The sequence below is a fragment of the Amborella trichopoda genome, chromosome 11, assembly GCF_054954075.1.
Source record: "Amborella trichopoda isolate Santa Cruz 75 chromosome 11, AtrichopodaSantaCruz75HAP2 v2.0, whole genome shotgun sequence".
Taxonomy (NCBI): Eukaryota; Viridiplantae; Streptophyta; class Magnoliopsida; order Amborellales; family Amborellaceae; genus Amborella; species Amborella trichopoda.
Window position 1 is genome coordinate 13,960,402 of NC_142346.1, and position 25,022 is coordinate 13,985,423.

The 25,022-nt window shown below is 34.7% G+C and overlaps 1 non-coding gene across 4 annotated transcripts; it reads right to left on the reverse strand.

Annotated features, from left to right (window-relative positions):
• Positions 1-1,135: 1,135 nt before the first annotated feature.
• On the reverse strand, positions 1,136-23,177 carry LOC18444806 (eukaryotic peptide chain release factor subunit 1-3). Of its 4 annotated transcripts, XR_016044913.1 has the most exons (5): positions 23,093-23,177; positions 15,804-15,983; positions 11,713-11,744; positions 2,367-3,805; positions 1,136-1,634 (listed from the first exon to the last, which is right to left on the reverse strand). It is a non-coding gene; the product is annotated as a eukaryotic peptide chain release factor subunit 1-3 (transcript). The 4 variants fall into 4 exon arrangements; XR_016044914.1 differs by lacking the exon at positions 15,804-15,983; XR_016044911.1 differs by lacking the exon at positions 11,713-11,744.
• Between the last annotated feature and the right edge of the window lie 1,845 nt (positions 23,178-25,022).

The window sequence follows — 25,022 nt, forward strand, 5'->3', positions numbered from 1 at the left end:
ATTACCCTATATTTTATAATTTGTAAAAAAAAAAATCAAAATAAAACACTACTTGGCATCTGATCTAAATCAAACGTTTAGCGGCTCACTGAATCTAAATTCGATGGCTGGATGGGTGGAAAGCATATATGTATAATAGGGTTTATTATGCATGCACCCAATTTGCTGTGATTTTACTTTCTACAAAAATTGCCCATTTTTTGGATTCTGAAGATCTTGTAAATTTTTTAATCTTCAAAAACTGGAATATTATTTTCCCTCCCCAAAATAAAACTCTCTCTCTCTCTCTCTCTCTCTCCAACTCTACATTCTCGCCTTTACTACTACTTTCCCTCTTCCCCTGACCCTGTGCTTCCCCTCTCTCCCCATGCTTTCCCAAATTCTTAATGCTGTGTATTTCTCACCCTTTCGGTCCATCTACATAGCCAATCCTAATATTATTTCCCACACAAATCAAACCACTATTCTCTCCCCCAAATCTAAGCGCCAAATCCAACTAATCACCCTCCATCTACACAAGCTCAAATTCTCTCCCCACGAAGCTCTCTCCACATCCATCCTAATACATGTTCCACATATTTTCCCTTCCAACAATTCAGACTAACATCCATCATCACAAATCAAAGGTAGCCCATCAGTCCAAGCATAGTTATACCTGGAACTATTATTTACCATCACATATCAAAAGAGAACCCATCAGTCCAAGTACAAGAATTAACACACAGGACTTAGACAGAGAGATAGTGAGCATAAGAAACCAGAGTCCAACAAAATAAAGCAGGAAAATTGTTTCATGCGGTCCGGACCACATGACTACATCTGCAGTCCAAAAAAGTGCTAAAAAAAAGTGTAAATCCATCGTAGTAGGTGTTCGATCTAAAAACAATGGATACCAACCGTCCAAATATCATTTTTAACTTTTAAAATTTACTTAATTTTAAGGACTTGTGATCTCTAACATGGAGAACATGAACATGAAAAAATAAGTCTAAAAATCCATCTTGAAAATAGACGTATTAATAGGCCCGTATTTCAACATACGCAGGCTTGGCCGTATAGAAACCGGGTCCAATAAAGCAGGAAAACATCATTCATACCACTAAATAGCACTACTGCTACTGTCCAAGCTCAAGTATACTACCTCGATCCTCTTATGTATTTATTTAAGAGAGGAAATCACCAGGCCAATTATAGAACAATACCACGAGGGAGTCCAAAGGGAGGGGAGGGAACCAACCCCTTCACCAACTTCCCAGAGAGAAGTTTCAAAACACAAAAAAAACTAAAACCAGCCATCTGAAGTAGAAAGTCTAACCCAAATCTCCATCCCAAACTCTGTAAACACATAACATGCCAACATAATACTATGGAATGTAGAAAGTCTAACCCAAATCTCCATCCCAAACTTCGTAAACACATAACATGCCATCATAATACTATGGAATGTCAAGGACTTCAAGCCTACTTGATTTTATACCGACATATAACCCAGCACTCAGCACCGCACCAAAATGTCATTAGACAAAACGTTTTGACTAGCCCCACTTTCCATCACCCACCAGAGTATATCAAGCTTTGCATCAACATGATCAAAGCTAAGCTCCGTCATTAGCCACTCCGCTGCCCATTATCTCCTGGCTCCAAAACCCATCAACCATAATCAGCAAGGGTTTCAATCGAGAGAGAACCAACATAGTCAAGAGAAAACCACAGAAAACAAATCATATCAGGGACAAAAAGAATCCAAGCTAACAAGTCAACAAAAGGTGAATGAGGAGAGGCAAACATGCTGGCTGGTTGTACACATCAAACCCATCAATCATTTGGACAAGGAAGGCAGGAAGACAATCAGAGAAAAATTTTATGGAAAAATTCAGCTTTATCCGATATATAGGCCACAAAGACAATCAGGTGGTAAACTGGATCAAAAACAAATCGCCTGACAAATCGCCTGACTTTGGTTTGATGGCAAGGAACATAAATGTGAATCTCAAATTAGAATATTGTACTTGGGTGGTTCTTCTTATTTGATTTGCCGGCAAGGAGCCTAAATGCGACTCTCAAATTAGAATATTGTACTTGGGTGGTTCTTTTTATTTGATTTGAAGGCAAGGAGCCTACATGCGACTCTCAAATTAGAATATTGTACATGGGTGGTTCTTTTTATTTCCATGAAGGAAACCCAAAACAGTCCCTGCCTAGCATACAGTTAGAGTTTAACCAAACCAAGTAAGTGAGGGGACGGAGGAATGCATCGAAAAGAAAGAGTTCCGGGAAGGGGGGGGGGGGGGGTGGGGAGGGGATGTATGATTGTTTATGCTCCAAAAGAGTGAGAAAGCTAAGAAAGAAAGAGGGAGAGAAGGCACCTTGTGTTCTGAAGATATTTCATGCATTACAACGTCCCGGACCGGCTGCATGGGGCGGCGCCAGTGCCCGGTGCCCCGGTGCACCAGCAAAACAGATGATTGTTATTCAGAGTCATCGTCAATCTCTCCTTCATCCGAAAGCTCATCAAAGGACCTCATATCGAGCTGGTACCGAAGAATACCACCAATACCACCAAAGCCCCTGCAAAACTGTGATCCCTCTTGAGACTTGTTGGTCACAAACTCCAAAGTGCACCCAAACTTCTTATACTCACTAGCAAACCACTCCAATAGTAAAGTCTTGTCCTGAACCTCCAACTCAGCTGAATTAGCTGGGTCCCTAAAATTGTTTTGATCTGCCTCTTGGTCCTTGCCCAAATGCTTTATGACTGTCTCCCCAGTCGCACTATTCTTCAATATATACCTGTTAATGTCCAAGTTTTCCCAAACAATTAGGGTTTCCACAGCACCCATCTCCAACGCCTTCAGTGTATCCTCAACCCCAAATACATATTTGCCGGTGTCTTGGCTAATCTCTTCAAAATACTTGCCTATGAGCTTCTTCTCTTGGATAAATTTCACATTGGAGAGGATCTCAGAAGAGAGCTCAATAGCCTGGTTAAACCCATTTTCCCCACCATAGGAAACATCAACCACGTTTAGTATCTTGGCTTGGAGTCGGGGATCGAACATGTCCGACTGGCTAAGCTCGGTTTTGAAGTCTGCAGACCCTGCAAGGATGAGGCCAGCAACATTGGGTTGGCTTATTGCTGGGTTTATGAAGAATTGAGTTGCAAGCTCAGCAGTTTTCCTAACATAATTGTGGCGCTTCTCCATTCGAAGTCTGGCAAAACGCAAGGCTGACTGTCCTCCTCTTCCATGCTTCTTAGGAAGATCCACAGTGAACTTATGGAGAACTTCTCGGGTGTTGCCACTGAGAGTGCCAAATAAAGTGCCATTACCATCCATAACTATGAAACCGAATTTGTCATCAGATTCCAAGAGTTCGTTTAAGGCTTCAGTATGGAACTTATTGTCGCAAAGGTAAAGAGAAGCATTAATAGGTTTGAAGGGCTCGAAATCAATTGTCACTTTCTTCTCTTTCCCATCATCGGTAACTATGGTTCCTGTGTATAAGACCAATCCATTAGGGGGGACCTTGTTGTAGAGCTTAAGCCTTTGTTGGGCAGAGGTGATGGCACCAAGAACTGATTGCCTGTTAACCCTAGATTTGATGTTCGAGGCAGTACCAAACTCATCACCAAGCATCTTTGTGACCCTGGAGATTTGATCACGAGGGGGCATAATGAGAGAGATCATGCTTGTGCCATTGCCCCTTGCAGCCTCCAGGGCCTTAATAAGTTTCTTTATCTTCCATATCTCGATGTTCTTGTCGGTTTCGTGGCCGTCAGCCATTATCACAAATGGGAGCAAAGTTACTGCATATTAAGCACAAGAAGAAGTTAATATAAATGCAAGTTAGAATTCTATGCATCCTGAAGCAACAGCTCATTTTAGAGAGAAACCACAAGCAAAAATTTATGGCTCGAGAGTAAAATTCTAGACTATAAAAAACTATAAATTGCCTCAAAGAACGTTGTCATAGAGCAACCTCAGGTGTAGCATTTGACAATAACATACCCTTTTTTTCCAAATTATAAAAGAATCCTGATAATTCGGAAACACAAAACAAACCAACCAAAAACAAGCTCTATTCTAAAAAAGAGAACAAAAAATATGCTCTTTGACAAGCTCTTTTCTAGAAAAGAGAACCAAAAATATGCTCTTTGCTGTAAAAGAGAAGTCCTTCATAACGATCAGGTGGACTAGTTATCTGTCCCTTCACCCCTGGAGAATCACAACTATGCCACAGGGGAACTACAAGACTACCAATTGGGCTCTCCTATCTAGGTACTCAAAGGTAAATGACTTTGCTGACCTGTCAGGACAATATGGCACCTTCAGGTCAAGTTCCGAGTGTTTGTGTTTGGGAATCTTTGCAAACTCTGTAATCTATACTTGTATTGAACACATGTACCGTATTTTTCCTTATTATTTTAATTCAATTATCAAAAATACATCTCCAAATAAAAGTAAGAGGATAGTGCCCAAATTTCATTTTGTAAGAGCACGAGTAATCTAACAATTTAATGTTTAGTAGCATGGGAAAGAGGGTTAGTTCAAGCGCTGCCACCATGTTAAGCAATCATGTCAATAAATTGAAGATCAACATAAAAACAAACATCCAACAGTTCGACTGTTTTTATGAAACTTTGCCTGAAAGCAAGCATGCCTGTTGTTTTTATACCACTTTGTCTAATATATAGTTTTTTTTTTTTTAATGAACACATTGTCTAACATGTGTTTGATATGTAGTTCGTATCACTATTAAGTAAAGGGACATTCTCTTTTATTTGGAAAACATTGCCAAATAATATTCAAAGTTACAACAGTATAAAAAAATTCCATCACCAAAGTCCTCGAACAAATACTTATATGACACGGAAGGCACCAGTTAGCAATATCATTTGAGTAACTGACCAATTAATATAAATGGGCAAATCAACCCTAAAAAACACCCAAAAAAAATATTAGGACAAGAAAACTGTAAAAGATAAATTGTGAGAGACAAGGCTTACGTATCAAACAACAACTCCTAAATCATAAACTTATGCATTAGCAAAACATGAACACCATCATCTTCATCAAAGCCTTTTTCCAACTAATTTCGGTCATACCCTCAGTGAGGCCATAAGTCCACATCTTTTCTCACTACTTCCAACCATGTCCTTTTGGGCCCACCCCTTGCCCTTTTGAGCCTTCCACTTGAACTAACTCGCACCCCCTAACAGGTGCTATACTAGATCTGTGTCACACATAGCCAGTCCACCCAAGTCTACTTTCTCTCATCTTATCGCCCATTGGTGGCATACCTAAATTCTCCCGAATGTATAACCTCATTAATAAAACACAGCCTCTTGTAACAAATTTTTGTAAGTGATCCAATTGCAAAGCAAAGACGGTAGAAACACAAAGGATAGGAGATGAAAGAGAGGGAGACCAAAACTCATAATGAAGATGAAGTATGAAATTTCGATCTTTTACTAGCAACATGGTGATTACAGAAATTTGGGCGCTGAACTATAGTTCAAGTGTTGAACTACAATTTGTCCTCCAAAGCCCAATCTTTTATAACTCCTCAAACATTCAAGTTATGTACTCCCTTCAATGTGGGACTAACATACCGCAGATTTTTTCTCTGCACGATATTCCTCTCTCTAGACAAAAAAAAAAAAAAATCCTCTCTAACTCCTCAACCATTCAATTTCTATCGTCTCTTCGAAGTGGAACTAACATACCACAAATATTTGTTTCTCTCTACTCAGTATTCCTCTCTCTGGAGCGAAGAATTCTCCCTCCCTCCCTCCCTCAATGTAGAGTTGAAGTAGCACAGCCAAAGAAGCCACTTTATCACATCGCCCTCCCAAAGGTTCTAAATCAAGCTTCACAAAAACACACTCCCTCCCTCCCTCCCTCCCTCTTTGCATATTGACCCCAATTTTCTTTACAGTCTTCAAACACAAGAAACTTATCCAAAACATGTGTCTTATTCTTCTTGCACGAATTATCCGATCCCCATAATAATAGCTTGTGGCAACACCACAATCTAACAGTACCAAACTCTGGATCAAAAACTTGGTCACAAAAAACATAGCACAATAGCTCTGCTCTCCTAAAATCAACTGCAATTTCAAGGCCAACCTATGATCATGAGTGTAAATGGGCATGATTTGAATTGGGGGGAACCCAACAAGAGACGTTAGCACAGATCAAGTATGCACATCTCCAATGGCATTTCAGGCAAATAGAGCATTTGGGTACCTGGTTTCGAAGTGGAAGGGGTCATTGTGGTTAACTGGTTCTTAGACAGATGCAATAAGGCATTTGTGATGGTGATGAATTTTGTTTAGAAGGGGACAGGAGGGGTGGAGATAGAGCGAGAGAGCAAGAGAGAGAGAGAGAGAGAGAGAGAGAGAGAGAGAGAGACAACAAAAGTGGGGTTTTAATTTCCTGTGGTCCCACATCGAACTATCAAGAGATAGGAGAGACCGAGAAGGGTAATAAAAGTGTGTAATATATCTTACATAAAAAGCCATGCATATTATACAATAAAAACAAATCATATCATATATATATATATATATATATATATATATATATATATATAAAACATATTCATAAAGCGGAACATATAATATACAACAGGACTATAAATCAAAACATATAATAAATATACAATAATGTAGAAGAAAAATTATCTCTTCCTAAGATTTAAGGTAAGATCAAGTCTCTAAAAATAGATATGGAAAGAAAAATATGTGCTGATATCCCCAATGCTTTTTGAGAAAGAAAACAACATATAGTTGAACTTCCCTATGAACCAGATTTTCGAGAGGGAAGAATTCCTACTAAAGCAAGACCTATTCAAATGAACAATAGGCCACTCGAAATCTGTAAAAAAGAAATAAAAGAATTATTGGACAAAAGGTTTATCAAAAAAAGCTCATCACCCTGGAGCTATTCAGCCTTTTATGTAAAAAAGGCCCCAAAGATAGAAAGAGGGGCTCCGAGACTGGTTATAAATTATAAACCCCAACAAAGTTTTAAGGTGGATCAGATATCCAATCCCAAACAAAAGAGATCTCTTAGATAGACTGGCAAATGCCTGCATATTTTCAAAATTTGATTTTAAATTAGGCTACTGGCAAATCCAGATTGTCGAAAAAGATAAATATAAAACTGCTTTTAATGTTCCATTTGGACAATTTGAATAGAACTTATGCCTTTCGGATTAAAAAATGCACCATCCGAATTTCAAAATAGCATGAATGAAATCTTCAATCCTTATACCAAGTTCATGATTGTTTATATTGATGACGTACTTGTCTTGTCAGAATCAATTGATCAACATTGGAAACATTTAAGTACATTTGTAAAAGCAATAAAAAATGCTGGCTTAGTAGTTCCGCAAGAAAAATAAATTTATGCCAAACAAAAATAAGGCTTCTAGGACACAATATTTTCTAGGGAAGAATCACTCCCATTGATAGAGCAATAGAATTCGCATCTAAATTCCCAAATGTGATCACAGGAAAAACTGAATTACAAAGATTTCTTGGTTGCTTAAATTATATTTCTGACTTCTATAAAGATTTGGCCATAGATGCAAAACCTTTATTACAAAGATTGAAAAGCATCCTCTAGAATGGACTGAAGAGCATACTAAGGCAGTCAAAAAAATTTAAATAAAAGCCAAGGAATTGCCATGTTTAGCCCTATCGAGTCCTACAGCGTTTAAAATAGTAGAGACAGACGCCTCAGAACAAGAACTCGGTGCTTAAAACTAAAAATGAATAATCAAGAGCAATTGGTTCGGTTTACCTCTAAAGCCTGGAACCCAGCTCAACAAAATTATTCAACAATGAAAAAAGAGGTACCGGCTATTATCCATATTGTCACAAAATTTCAAAGTGACCTGCTTAATCAATCATTTTTTATAAGAACTGACTGTAAAGCAGCCAAGGACATCCTTCAAAAAGACGTAACAAATCTCGTTTCAAAGCAATTTTTTGCAAGATAGCAAGGTATTATCTCTGCCTTTGAATTCACTATTGAACACATTAATGGTAACACCAATTATTTGTCTGGCTTTTTGACACGATAATTTTTGCAGGGAGGGCAGAAAGAGCCGACAAAAGAGGATGATGGAAATAATCCCTAGTCCAAGATCATCCCTGGCATCACCATCAACACCAAATGCTCCAATAAGAAGGCAAATACAAGATATTGATTTATCCCTTTCAAACACTAATAAGCACTCAAACTCTTAGTGCTAAAACCTTATATTTAGAAACAGCATATATTTCTTTGCTGATTATAGAAAATGATCATCAGTTTAAAAATCCAACTGAAATAGCTGCCTTATACCTCAGGCAACATATGCATCCTAATATGGGTGACAGATGTAGAGAATGGTACGAAAGTATCCTTATGGAAACAGGATCAGTTTTCATAGTTCACCATTATAGAAATAATGATACAGAAATATCATTTTCCAAATTCCAAATCAAAAAGGTTATTTTTTACAAAGAATGGGGAATGGATCCTTTAAAACCAAGGATCATCAATACGAAAGGATTGAAAATTAAATCCTATCATTACTTTGAATACATAAAGGTTTGGGATGAAGTCTTCTCATACCATAATACAAAAAATTCACATAGCTGGTATATTCAGTTCAAAATAACTAAGCCAAATGAGTTCCCAAATTGGTTTACAAATTGGTTTTCTATATGGGGATCAACGAACCAAATTCTACCAAAAGAGCTACAAATTTCATAGAGAAAATTCTCTGAATATAATAGACAAAATCTTAAAAGAGACTACCATATATATTTTATGACCTTATATCAGGTCCCATGGATTTTAAAATGGGATTTTCAAATCTCAGCAGATGATATGGACAGGTGGGATTATGTTCTCGAATTAAGAAGACAAATCCATATCAAATGGTGGGACAGTTATAAAAATGAATCCCTAAATCCAAACAAAATAAAAATAAAACTTATACCTTCAGTTCACCTCAAAAGCAAAAAATGAAAATATCTGAATATGTTGCAATATTACAGCAACAAAACCCCAACCTATCAAAAGAAGAGCTTAAAAGGAAGCTCTGGAGTGCAATCGAAGATAATGTTGAGAAAATGTCAACCTCCACTCAAAGTGACGAACAGGAAGACTTTAGTCCAATGAACGATGATGATTGCACAGGAATTGAATTTTTTTAAAAATAAAGAAAATTCACAAGGAATCAGAACAACTCCAACCTATCAAGGACACGTGTCCCAGCCACTATAGCCACTACCGACAGAGTCACTGTTGCCACTACCGACAGCCACTGTAGCCACTACCGACAAAGTCACTGTAGCCACTATCGACAGCCACTGGAGCCACTACCGACAAAGCCAATGTAGCCACTACCGACAAAACCATTGTAGCCACTACTGACAGAATCTGCTTTGCACTGTAGAAGATAAGCATCTTTAAAAGCTGTCGGTGCGGATTTCAAATAACTTTCAAATCCGTTTCATTTGGAAGGCTATAAAAGGAGGAAGGCTCCCCTCATTTGAGCATCCAGAGTTTTCCTAAGTTTGAAGTGTTCTGCTTTCTTCTCTACAGTCCTCTCTCTGCTCTCTTCTCTACAGTCCTCACTCTGCTGTATACCCAATAGTGTTCATAGCCATTCGGTTTCTTTTCTTCTCTAAAAGTGTAAAGGTCTAAAACTGGTATGTGCAACCACTTTTGGAAGGAAGTTCCTGACTACATCCCTGAGCAGCTGAAACTATTTACCAGCTTCTATATCTGTGCAATGTGAGTTCGCTTAGATTATATGTTTTGATTTATAGTCCTGTTATTGTATATTTATTATATGTTTTGATTTATAGTCCTGTTGTTTATTATATGTTCTGCTTTATGGTATCAGAGCCAAGTCTTCGTTATAGTAGTTCAACTGTATCCCTAGTAGAAAACTGAACTATTAAATAAGATTCTAAAAAATCTGCAGTAGTAGTTCAAAGTCGATGTGGCCCAAAGATCACTAAGGCCAGGAAGAACTAGAAAAGTGTAGAGATTGGATCCAGTTGACTCGAACTACAATGGCAAATTTCATTAGAACCTTATCTAACAGGTCAGCTACTATTAGTAATACATTATCTGTTAATAATAAAAAAGAAGTAATAATAGATAATATATAAAAGCAAATCCAAAATTGGAATATACCTAAGGTACCTACAACAGATGTTCATAATAAGGGAACTTTTGATTTCAAAAGTAGCTTTTCCATCACAACCATTGAAAAAAGTATTTCTGTAATGGAAACTCAGGATAAATTTCAATTGCTTTCCCCAAGGATGATTGAAGATCATAAAAGGAAAGACTACAAATATTTGCATATGGGTTTAGTACAAATAGCTGTCAAACCGTTAACAAGGACAGAATTAAATAATTCTGTTATGCTCTGTTTGAGAGACAGCAGACACAAAAAATTCACTGATTCCTTGTTAGAAATAGTTAAATCTAGTCTTTGTAATGGCCCAAACTATTTTAACTGTTTTTCAAATTTCTCGATGGCCTTAACAGACCCGAATTTCTTAAAAGTCCTTACCCTAAACCTTAAAACTCAAGGTTTTGATATGGACCCAGGTTCTCAAAATTTGGCATTTGTTTACAAAATATGTTACAAAGTGATGAATACTTTGTGTCCAAATGCTAGGCAAATGGATATAAAGGACAAACCATATTTTTCCAAACAAACATGGAAAAATCAAATTTAATTATACCAAAGTCAGTGGCATGGTCACAGGTAAAACTACCAGAGCGTTGGTCTTTATAATCTGAATCCCAGATTAAAAATCCTGAAAATAGAGACCTTGAACAAATCATAGAATACTCTGATGCAGAGATAGAAATCAGTTTTCCATCCTCCAGAAGAACTACTTTAAAGATTGGTGAATCAAGTATTAAGGATCCTCCTAGAAGCTCGACCTCTTCTGTCCCGCAATCAGAATATGAAAGAATACTCACTCAAAGGAGAACTATTATTGAAAGGCTTAATAGGACTCCAAATCAGGTTCAACAACCAGTCTATAGAGTAGACACTCCAGGTTCTTCTGAAATAGATGAACAAGAACCAACACCCTCAGATCTTGACTTTGAAGTATGTGTTATTCAAAAAGAAGAATTCAAGAATGGATCAGAAAAGATTTCTACACTGAGAAAATAGACTAATAAGAGAATAATTCTTCAAAGAATTTAAAGAGCCTCTTAAAGATGCCTCCCATTTAAATTTAACCGTCTCATGATGAAACACAAGGCAACTGTCAAATTTTTTAAATGGTTAAAATATATAGCAAAAGATTATGGAATAAAAAATCCAAAATTTGAGGCAAATAGGGTTGAAAAATCTTTTCAAACATTACAAACCACCAAAGGAGAAACAATTGAGTCTATTCAAACCCTTGAGACTAGCTTCCAACTTAAAGGAGAAAAGTTCGGGGAGAAAATTAAAATTAAAGCCTCACCTTTCAAAATAGGACCTAAAGAAAGCAACCACAATATGGCCAAGCTTGAAGGAATACCTCATATTATTGAACAGAATAATTATACAAATATTTTCCTCCAAACAATAGGAAAGCTAACTACAAGAATAGAAAATGCAGTAAATAAGTTAAACCAACTCCAGAAGCCAAAATTCTGGACAAGCAAAAAGAAGTTGTCCTATTCAAACCTCCTCCAACTTTTGAGACAGGAAAATTTAGCCTGCAAGGAATAAAGAAAAAAGATGAAAATAGTGAATTAATAAATGAATTGATTAAAAGATTAAAAAGGTTAAATATCAATGAAAAAGAGAAGGGTCAGCATTCCAAAACCAAAGAAGCAGATGTTCAAGTCCTACAAAAGGCACCTGACAAAGAAATTTCTAATATGGAGAAAGTTTTTAAAACAGAAAGCTTAGACATCAATAAAATTGATTATGGGAGAAAGGTAAGGCTAGTATCCCAAACCAGGATGTATTATCCAAGACCTACCCCAGTAGATCTACAAATAGAAGAAGATCTAATCTCTACCTCGGTCTCCTATTCAGGAAAATCCATAGTAAACTGGAACATAGATGGCATGGCTAAAAATCAGATTTTAAACCTTATGAAACACATGACCATGTATGCCACTGCCTGCAAGGCAAGTGGAAATCAAGACCATGAGAGAGCCAAAGCTATAATATGTGGATTCACAAGATGGCTAAGAGGCTGGTGGGATATTAATGGATGAAGAATCAAAAAATCAAACATTAAATGCCTCAACTCAAAACAATGGATAGTCAAAAGTGAAAATGGTCACGACAATATAGTACAAGAAGGAGATGCAGTGAATACACTGATTTATAACATCACCCTCCATTTTGTAGGAAGTACTGCTTTATTGGCAGCAAGGTCTGAAGATTTGTTATCAAATCTAAGATGTCCAACACTCTCTCATTATAAATGGTACAAGGATGTATTTTTCTCAAGATTACTATCAAGGGAAGATAGTAAGTCGGACCATTGGAAAGAAAATTTTAAAGCAGGTCTACCACACCTTTTTGCATAAAAGGTAAAAACATGGCTTAAAAATAAGCATTGTGGAATTATTCCTTATTCTTTGTATACACTAGGTGAATTATCAGCCGAGATCTGTGCTGAAGATCTAGCTTTATGTACAGACTTAAAACTTCGAAGACAATTAGAGAAACAAAGAATAACGGGAAGAAAGGAGTTTGGATATTTCTGCGAGCAGTTAGGATATATTACCCTACCCCCTTCAAAGCCTTTCACAAAAACAAACATGAAAAATTTAGAAAGAAAAAATTCAAAAATTCTTCAAAGACAAAAGAAAAATTTTCAAAGAAATTCTTACAAGATAAACCATCTTTTAAAACTAAGGGAAAAAGGAAAATCCCTGTCTGTTATAATTGTGGCAAAATAGGCCATTACAAAAATAAATGTAGAGTTAAAAGAAAAATTAACTCTCTGGAGATAGATGTTACTATTAAAACTCAATTGTTTGAAATACTCCAAATAAAAGATGAAACCTCTGATTCTTCTAATTCAGAAGATGAAATGTTAATTGGAGAAATAAATGATGAAGATATCATTATCAGCAGTTCTGATTCAGACACTGGTGATGAAGATAACCCAAAAGAAGAAAATTGCCAATGTGATGTTTACAAGGCAATCATGGATATGAACGGGTTAAGCATCAATACCCTTACAAAAGAAGAAGATCTGATTATAGACCTTATTGACAAAATATCAAATCCAAAGGCTAAAAGAGAAGCCTTAGTTCAATACATCAATATGTCAAAAACCCCATCAAGGAAAACCAAATCTTCTCTTGTCCCAACAAAAGAAGATTATAGTTTCCAAGACATTCTTAAAAGGGTGCAAAATAAAACAGAGATAGAAAAGGAACCTTCAATATCTGAGCTAAGATATGAAATCAATGAGGTTAGAAATGAGTTGATAGCTCTGAAAGCAAGGGTTCAAATCTTAGAATTAACCCAAAACCCTATCAACGAAGAAAAGAAGAAAAAATAGAGAGCGAATTTGATAATCTGGTAACTGAATATAATATTCCTTTACCACCTGAGGTTGAAGATACCCCTCCTAGACCCGAAACCTCTAAAGCCGTTATGAATGTGATAGAAAAGGTCCAGGATTGCAACTATGTAAACCTAGTAGACAAAATAATAACACAAAAATAGTTTACTAATATCACAATTGTGGTTCAAAAGGAGTACAGTTTCCAAACTACCGCCCTAATAGATTCAGGAACTGATCTAAATTGCATTAATGAAGGACTAGTACCAACTAAATACTTCAGCAAAACTACCCAGGTGCTTAATACTGCCGATGGCAGCAAAATGCTTATTAACTATAAACTGTCAGATACCGCAGTATGCAATAATAGTGCTTGTTTCAAGTTTCCCTTCATAATGATAAAAGGTTTAAGTCAACCTGTTATTCTGGGAACTCCCTTCTTAAACATGCTCTATCCAATTAAAATTGATGACATAGGGATAGAAGCTAGTATTGAAAGGCATAAGGTTAAATTCACCTTTATTGATAAACCTAAAGTTCATGAGATCAATAACATTAAAAATAAGATTTCTTCTAAAGAAAATTTTCTTTATTAATCCCTAGTCCAGGATCATCCCTGGCATCACCATCAACACCAAATACTCTAATAAGAAGGCAAATACAAGATATTGATGTATCTCCCCTTCAAACACCAATAAGCACTCAAACTCCTAGTGCTAAAACCTTATATTTAGAAACAGCATATATTCTTTTGCTGATTATAGAAAATGATAATCAGTTTAAAAATCCAACTGATATAGCTGCTTTATACCTCAGGCAACAGATACATCCTAATATGGGTGACAGGTGTAGAGAATGGTACGAAAGTATCCTTATGGAAACAGGATCAATTTTTATAGTTCACCACTATAGAAATAATGATATAGAAATAGCATATTCCAAATTCCAAATCAAAAAGGTTATTTCTTACAAAGAATGGGGTAAAACCAAGGATCATCAATACGAAAAGATTTAAAATTAAATCCTATCATTATTTTGAATACATAAAGGCTTGGGATGAAGTCTTCTCATACCATAATACAAAAAATTCACATAGCTGGTATATTCAGTTCAAAATAACTGAGCCAAATGAGTTCCCAAATTGGTTTAAAAATTGGTTCTCTATATGGGGATCAACTAACCAAATTCTACCAAAAGAGCTACAAATTTCACAGATAATATATATATATATATATATATATATATATATACAGAAGATGACCATAAGGATAAAGATCTTATTGAAATAGCTTCAATATATCTGAAGAATCATCTACATCCCAATAATGCAGAGAAGAATAGAGAGTGGTATGAAACCATTCTTATGGAAACAGGATCAATAACTCTGGTCCACTTTTATAAAAAGAAAACTAATACAATTGCATATTCTAAATTCCAAATACGAAAAACAATTTCATACAATGAGTGGGGTTCTAACCCCCTAAAACCCAGAAGAATACAAGCTGAAGGGTTTAATAATAAATATTACCAATACTTTGAATATATTAAAGCATGGCACGAGGTATTCACCTTTCAAAATGATATGAATTCTCATACATGGTTTATACAAATAAAACTACCAGTAATAGGAGAATTCCCAAACTGGTTCAAAAATTGGTTTCAGTTATGGGGATCCAGGACGAATATATTACCACCCAATATACAAGGTTCTCAAAGAAAATTTATGGAATACACTAATAATAATCCAAAGATAGATCTCCATATGTACTTTATGGCCTTATACCAGATCCCTTGGATTATGAAATGGTCATATCATCTGTCTGATAATTATACAAATACTTGGGAATACCTTCCTGAGTTAAGAAAACAAATATATATAAAATGGTGGGATGTTTATGAAAATGACTCTTTAAATCCCGATAAAATAAGAATGACAAGAGTACCATCTCCACCCCCCAACACAGAAATGAATATGACTGACTACTTAACTAAAATTCGTCAGCAATATCCAAAGGCAACCAAAAAAGAACTTAAGAAAAAGCTGCTACAAATATTTGATGAAGAAGAAGAAGCCATGTCAACATCAACTCATAATGAAGAAACTTATGACTAGAAAATGAAGCATGGATTATGGAATCTCGCAATAAGACAACAGAGAGGACGAATCGACTGCAGTCTACATAGCACACGTGTCCTCAGAATAAAACAAAATACCAACAAAATAGTAACCTACTATTCATACCTTTTGTCAGCTCAAAATACTATTGATACTTTTTGTTAGCGCAAGATACTATTGAAGACTGCTTTATGTCTTTTCCCCCGACAGCATCTGACACCGACACCTTTTTACACGTGAAGACTACTTTAGGTCTTTTCCTCCCGATAGCATCTGGCACCGACACCTTTTTCAACACATCAAGACCTGCTTTACAGACTTGAAATATTAGTTTGACGTCCGCCAAGTGCTATAAGAAGGGGTTTAGCTATTCAGTAAGGGGCATCGGAAAAAAGGGGAGAGTATTGAGCATTTAAATGTTTGTTTGAGTGTTTGTAACAAGCCTGATAGTGTTCAAAAGCTATATGTGTGATTGTCACTGGGATTCGCTACCCAGCTACTGTCCAGAAGAGTGGAAGCTCTTTTCCAGTTTTTGCAAGTGTTGTATGTAAGTTCTTTCCTTATGCAATTTAAAATTGTTATATGTATGAAAATTTGGTATGTTGTTTATATAAACTAGGTTATTGTTAATATATCTACTCCTTTATTTATCTGTTGTCTAATATTAATTATTTCCGCAATAATAAGGTTTTTGTGAAGTAACTCAGCTATTTCCTTTTTACAAATTTTTAAAAGTCGAGGATTCATTTGAATAGGCCTAGCTTTAGTAGGAATTTTCTTTTCATGAAAATCAGCCTCATAGGGTAGATCAACATGCTTTTATCTATTCCAGCAAGCACTTGGGAGTTCGGCACATCTCTTTTTCAATATTATTTCTAGGGCTGTTTATTGTCCTCTTATTTTCAGGAAGTAAAAGCTTGGTTTCTATGGTTTTATATTTTATTTCTTCTTTGAGGAAATATAAGAAATTTTCTCTTTTATATTATTAATTTCCCACAATTTTGGCTTTTCAATGAAATTAAATTTTACATCATGTCCTTCAATATTAGCTTCAATTCCCGTACTATCAATTTTTATTCGATAAAGTGTGTTTAAAAATGAGAGTTCCTACGATTACAGATTGACTTAATCCTTTAACCATAATAAAAGGGAATTCAAAGCAGTTTCCATTATTACAGACTACAGTATTGGAGAGTTTATAATTTATAATCATTTTACTGCCATCCGCTGTATTTAAAACTTGTGTTGTTTTGCTAAAATATTTAGTAGGGACAAGTCCTTCATTTATATAATTTAAATCTGCCCCTGAGTCTATTAGAGCGGTGGTTTGAAAACTGTATTCTTTTTGTACAACTATTTTTATTATGGTAAACCATTTTTGAGTAATTACTTTATCAAGAAGGCTAACATAATTACAACCCTGTATTGTATTCATATCAGAGGATTATGGCTCATTAATTACTTTTGAAAGAGTAGTTTCTACCTTGGGGGGCAAAAGATTTTTATAATTTTGTATAATATTATTGAATTCTATTTCATCATTAATAGGCTCATTTATAGGGTTATCAATTAAAGGATCAAGAAACCATTTCTATAATCTGGACCCTATTTTTTAGGCTTATTAGTTCGTTACGAACTTCATTTATTTCATGTCTTAATTCAGAAAGAGAAGGTTCTTTATTATGATCCTTTTTATTTTCTACTCTTCTAAGGATATCAGCGAAACTATAATCTTCCCTCGTACGTACGAGAGGAGTAGAGGTTTTATTTGTTTTGGTTATATTTATGTATTGGACTAAAGCCTCTCGCTTAATCTCAGAATTAGATATTTTATCAATTAAATCTATAATTAGATTCTCTTCTTTAGTAAGGGTAGAACAAAAGCATGAATTATCAGGTTTATTACTACTATGATTAGAGTCGAAACTGCTAAAAATTAATTCTTCATCTTTAATCTCTCATGTTAGTATATCCATCTCAGAATCAGAAGAATTTTCAGAAGACTCCTCATCAATTTGTAATATTTCAAGCAATTGTTCTTTAATATTATCATCTAGCTGTAGGGAATTTATCTTTTTCTTAATTCTACATTTATTTTTATAATGTCCTACCTTGCCATAGTTATAACAAACTGGAATTCTTCTTTTTTCCTTATTTCTAAAAGAAGTATTTTTTAGGGAAAATTTTTTAGAGAATTTATCTTTGGTAGAAGGTTTGTTAGGACTTGTATATTTTTTATTTTTATATCATTTCTTGTCAAGATCTCTGGAAGAAGATAGGGTATTGTACCCGAATTGTTCACAAAAATCTCCTAACTCTTTTCTCCCAGTCATCCTTTGTTTTTCTAACTATCCTTTTAGTTTCAGGTCTGTACAGAGAGCAGGACCTTCTGCACATATTTCGGCAGACAATTCTCCCAAAGTGTATAAAGAGTATGGGATAATTCCACTATGTTTATTCTTTAGCCGTGTCTTGACCTTTTCGGCAAAAAGATGAGGTAGTCCTGCAATAAACTTTTCTTTCCAATGGTCAGACTTACTATCCTCTCTAGAAAGGAGTCTAGAGAGAAACACATCTTTGTACCACTCATAGTTATAATGTTGGGCATCTTAAATTAGAAAGCAAATCCTAGGACCTAGCATCAAGCAAGGCTGTACTTCCCACAAAGTGGAGAGTAATAGTATATATGAGAGTATTAACAGCATCACTTTCATTATTTATAATGTCTTGACCAAGTTCATTTTTGATTGCCCATTGCTTAGTAGCACTTAATATTTCATTTTTTGTATTTTCTTCCATGTAGAAGTCCCACCATCCTCTTAACCACCAAGTAAATCCACAGATGATGGCTTTAGCTATTTCTTGGTCTTGGTTTCCACTTATTTTACAAGCAGTTGCATACATAGTCATATGCTTCATTAGGTCAAGAATTTGATTTTCTGACATTCCATCAATATTCCAATTTACTATAGATCTTCCAGAATAAGATACAGAACTTGTAATTAAATCCTCTTCAAACTGAAGATCTACAGAGGTAGGCCTTGGATAATACATTCTTGTTTGAGAAACAGGCCTAAGTTTTTTTCCATAATCTATTCTGTCTATTTCAAGACTTTCTGTTTTGAAAGCTTGCTCCATTTTTTCTACATCATTATTATTATAGACAGGTTCTTCTTGAAGAACCATTGCCCCTTGATCGAAGCTATTCTTATTCTTAGAAGTTGTCTCCTTCTCATTTATATTTAGGCTTGCCAATCTTCTAACTAGTTCATTCACTAGTTCCTTATTATTATCTTTCTTTTTTATACCTTGAAGATTAAACTGTTCTTTGCTAATACTTGGAGAGGGTTTGAATAGCAAAACTTGCTTTCCTTTTTAGCCTGTAGGGGTTTTATGATCCACTATCTTTTCTTGGGACTTATTAACTAGGTTTTCAATTCTAGTATTGTCTCCCAATCGTTTGTAAACAAAGATTGGTGTAATTATTTTGTTCGATTATATGTGGGATGGCATCTATTTTATGTGCATGGTGATCAGTTTCTTTTGGGGTAATCTTATAAGGTGAAGCCTTAGCTTCTGGTTTATCTTCAGACTTTCCTTTTATCTGAATGTTCGTTTCAGGGGGGTGAATGGATTCCAATTCTTCTCCTTTTGTAGTATGGAAAGTTTGATATGGACTTTCGACCATATTGAGACAGAATTCTGAGATTTTGATATTTTTCTCGGTTAAGATGCATCTCAACCATTCAAAGAATTTTACATTCCTTTTGTTTTTTACTATAAATTCATTAAATCTTATATGCAGAGCATCAAGTAATTCTTGAGGAAATTCTGTTAGATACCAATCTCGAATCTTTTTATTTTCATCAGACAAGAAGTCCTGTTTTATCCATTCTTTATCTATTTTAAATTTCTCTTCAACCTGGAGGGTAAGGATTTGATATGGATTTAGGATCTCAGAATATTGCCCGAGTCTATAGGATATGCTATAAAGTCATGAATACTTTACGTCCTAATGCATTGTAAATGGATACTAAGGGATAGACAGTATTCTTTCAAACAAACATAGAAAAATCTAATACTGTAATACCTAAGACGGTATCTTGGTCCCAAATTAGACTCCCTGAGAAATGGTCTATGCACTGTGAAAATCAACAATCTAAAACTCCTATAAATAGAGAACCAGAGCAAATAATAAAACACCCTGATGGAGAAATTGAAATACAATTTAACTCTTCAAGACGAACTAGGATCGATACTGCTGATGGTCCATCAAGAGTCCCTTCTAGATGCTCTACTTCCTCTGCTCCTCAGTCTGAGCATGAACGAACTAATAGAAGACCAGTAGTAGAAAGCCTAACTAGAACAAATAGTCAAGTCCAACAACCAGTTTATAGAATTTATGAACCCAGTTCCCCCGATAGAGAACCAACACTGTCAGACTTAGATTCTAACATATATATATATATATATATATATATATATATGATGTGTCTTTTAAGAATAAGTTGTGATGGGTGTTTTTATTGAAAAAGACATTACTTTTTGTTTAAAAAATTATTTTAATAAGTAACTTAATCATTAAGAAAGGACAAATTTGAAATTTGTGTACAATGGTATTTTTCAAGTTAGTGTCTTGGAACTTTATTTGTAGAGTACTTTTATCCTTTAATAAGAATTCAACTTTAACCCTTACAAAAATGACAAAAATACCCATTGTCTTTTAGTGATATTTACACAAGCATCCTTACTTGATGAAGGAGATATCACAACACATAATTTTTAAAAAAAAAAAAGACCTCCTATTTAATAAATCTACACTTCACAACTCACTCTAACATTGACCTTTGTAATTTGAAAGGTTGTGAATTATAGATTATCCCATATATATATATATATATATATGGGAAAAGTTTATATAAGGTTGCAACCTTAAAATGTAGAATCACAGATGCACCTCAAACATCTATCGAAAAAGTTGTTTTAATGTTGAAAACCCCTCTAATCGATTATCTCGACATCGATATGTATGAATATGAAAAAAAAAAAGTTTTTTAGTCCCAAAACTAGTGCATCTTGCAACACATTATCTAGACCGTCTATTTTCAAAATTTTCATATATTTATAGATCTACTTGATTTTAACCATTTTTAGAATTTAAAATTTTATAATTAAATATGAAAATAGACTTTATGATAATTCTAAGAATTTTTTACAACAAAATTACATGTTATGATAAAATTTTGAGGTGCACCTTAATTGGATTGTTTGAGGTCCTCTCTCTCTCTAACCCCATTTACAGCAGGGCTTTGCAGCCCTCTCTCTCTCTAACCCCATTTACAGCAGGGCTTTGCAGCCTCTATTTCTCTCATCATGGAAGTTGGGGCCCTCTCTCTCTCGAACCCCATTCACAGTAACTTATGAGCGAGTTGCAGAGATCTTGGGCCAGAGCGGGCCCTCTCTCTCTCAAACCCCATTCACAATAACTTATGAGACAGTTGCAGAGATCTTTAGCCAGAGCGTTGTTTCATAAAAGCATCGTTTTACACAAAACTTCAATTTCTCTGAAGCAAGATTGCGGAAAGAACAATAATTACGCTTTCAAGTTCAACATTTCCATTGATACCCTTTCTCTTCCATGCAGAGAGAGAGAGACTTAGGAAGACAAGGTTTTCCAAATTGCAGGAACACCTGTATGTGAGAGAGAGATCTAAGTGGGAGGAATATTGGCCATGAGTTTTTTTTCACGTGTAATCCCTCATATAGCCTTTCTTAATTTGATAAAAAGGAAGAGATTAAAGTAATTGTGATAAAGAAAAGGGCAATCTATTGTCCAAAGTTTTGGAGTAGAGTATTCTAAAATTGCAATTAGTATGGTGAATTCTAGAAAATCCCTATATATATATATATTCAGGTTGCACCAAGCCTGCTGGCACCCCAGGAACAGGTCTTTGAAAATAAAAGAAGCAAGAAGGAATTTATTTTGCATTTTTTTTTCCTTTTGTCAGGGTACAATAGTCCACAATCATCTAGTCAAGCCCGACCTCAATAATGTTATTCCCTATATAAATGCACAAATTTCACATGATAGTTTGGCAATTTTCCAGAATTTCCAACTTATTAGTTTTGTTTGATGATGATATAACATTTAGATATGGAGTGGGATGCTTTTTCCAGAACATAGTGGATGCAGTAGTTGAAAATTGATGCTCAATAGCCAGAAAAAATTATAATATTAGCAGATAATCAATACAAGAACAGGTTATTCAAATAACAGCACAACAAATTGTGGAAGAAGAGTCACAGTTATGTGAAAAACATTCACTCAAGAGAGGAAAATAATGAATATACTGTGTCTATAATATGAAACCCTAATTTATACGAAGTACATAATCTGAATTGGTCCAAAACCATAAATGAAGTCCTTTTCATGACAAATAATACCTAATATCAATATAATATTAAGTTAGCAGGCTGTACAGAACCTAATTCAACACCATTTAGGGCCAAATTCCAATATTCCATATTCAAAAGAAACCCTAGATCCCCAATGTCGGCACCATTCCGACCAAAATTTTCAATGGACATTAAAGAGATATATCCCTTTACTGAAACCCCATTTCAATAAAAAGCCTCATATCCCCAATTTCTGAATTGACCTAAACACTGGATTTCAATAGGAACACAAGTTCCATAATTGTAAATTCATAAACCAATTTAAATAGGAAAACAAGTTCCTTAATCGTAAATTCAAAAATCGAGAACCTTAATCAGAATAAAAAACATGAAATCCTGGAATCCTAAACATAGAACCAAATCCCCAGGACGCAAACCCAACAAGATGCCAAATTCCAATTAGAGCATGAATTTCAAAACCATAAATCCACAACCATAATTAATTATCTTTAATAAGAAACTTGAATCCTCACTTCCATACGATCAGACCCAGCAGATTCCCAATCACAAATGAGAAATTTCAATTGAAAACCCTAGTTATCATACTAATGGAATCCATGTTTCCCCTAAACCCCAAATCCAATACAAATACCAAATCTTGAATCGGCAAAAAAAAACACAATCCATGATCTTCAAACGAACAATCTTAATTAACAAGCATCCAAACCTAACTACAATTAACATCATAAAACCTTATTCACTCATTCGAAACAATATAGATCCACATGATTTCTACTGCATCATGGACTCAAACAGAAAAATCACACAGTATAATTCCGTGATTTGTATCTTCAGAAACACCTTCTGAAAGACAATCAATAACATCAAGAAAAACAAATACAAGTAAAAATAATTAGAGATCCAAGATCAATAGAGATTCAAGATCAAATTCGCATACAAACTATGAAGCCAAATCTACAGAACAAAGATAATCGGAAAAGAAGACAACGCAAGTTTACCTGCACCAGAGAGAGAGCTTCCCGCCTCCTCAGCGGGTAGAGAGAGAAAGCAATAGATAAGAAAATGAGGGTACAAAGAGAGTTCGAGAAAGACCGCAAAAAGAGAGACATATAAATGGCGAAGGCCAAGAGATACACGCTACGCAGTTTTCCAAACCTAAACGCGCGAGATGGACGCGTGCCAAAATTCGCAGCGTGGGAGTCACCTAGAATCGGATCTGGAAGCTAAATTCCGATCCACAAATCATTATTGAATTTGGCTCCAAATTTAATTTGATCCAAAACATCTTAATCTGTTTTGAATCCGATTACATAAGATGAAGATCTAAAATTAAATCTAGATTAGTTCCAATTTTGGCCGCTCTTATTTTAAGTTAATTTCCATTTTAATGTTGTGTTTTTTGGCAGCTCTTGGTGTCGGTTAGTTGTGACGATTTTGTGCTATGGATGTTAATTGCTGGTTGTAGGGGTAGTGATGGGGTTACTCTCGCAATCAAATTAAAAATCAACATTATAGAATTCCTTCATTCTCAAATTAAAAATCAACATTAAGATAAATTTTAGGTTTTTTAGGGATTTGAAGAGTTTCAACAAAAGTTAAAAATCAGAAGAAAAAAAAAAGTAAAAAGAATAAAAATTTATTAACAGAGAGATGAGAGATAATATATTTTGGTGGATTTTTTTTTTTTCTCCCAAAAACCCTAAAGAAACTAAAACTGTAAATAAAGTTAGAGAATTACCTATTGGAGTAACTAAACTTCAACGGCGAGTTATTGCAAAGCAATGGCGCACAACAATAGAGAACAATGGAGCGAGAGAGAGATGGGATTCAATAGAGAGAGATATGAGTTTCATTATAACGAGAGATGGATCTCGAGTCACAGAAAGAGATAGAGAGAACATGAGGTCATGGAGAAAAACCCTAATAACGATATCAGTAATGAGAGAGATAAGGGTTATGGGTTTTAAATGAAGGGTGATGATTAGTTTTAATTGAAAGTACGGTAATGATAAGCGCATAAGACTTTTAAAATTATATAAGTATAATATATATTATAAACATAAATTAACAAATATATGGATATATTATATTGAATTATTTTAATAATTTGGGTCGGTTCTAGATCGGATCCACCTCGACCTGGATATGATCCAAATTATTTTTCGGATCCAAATTTTAAATAAGGATCTGCACTTTTGATCCATACCGAGACTCGAATAAGATCCAAAATTCAAGTTTCGAATCCGGATCAAGTAAATTATCAGCCCTAAAACCTTTTTGATAACCAGAAGGTAAACATTACTAGGAAATAACGAAGATCACAAAGGTGTATGTATTTGATAACATGTTAGAATGTTAAAGAAGTTCTAGGTACGTGTGTTTGACAACCTGTTGGAATAATATATATATATATATAACACTGTAAATATCTATTTATATAAATAAAATATCTTATACAATAAAATATATTATATAAATATATTATATTACATATAATGCAAATATATATGAATAAAATAAATATAAATATGTATGGTAGTGATTTCATGCAACGGTTGTATAGTAATATAATACAACAATATTCAAAAACTATGTTAGGGCTATTTGTTTGATCCAAATTTTAAAATATTCTCTCTTTTTCATTCTAATGGACAATCACAAAAATAAAATAAAATTTGAAAACGCAATCTGAAAAGTATTTTTTTTAGCCCAGTTAACGTAGGCCGTCCGGTGAGATGCTTAGATCTAGGCCGTAGAAAGTTTTTTTTTTTTTTTTCCAAATGTTTTAAATAACTTTATTATCATTATATTAACAATACTAGAAAAGAAAAAAAAACGATTTTGAATTCATAAAGGCTTAGATCTTGAAATTCATCAAATGGACGGTCTAGATTCATTATTGGAGGTGACTTTGACCATACATAGGTT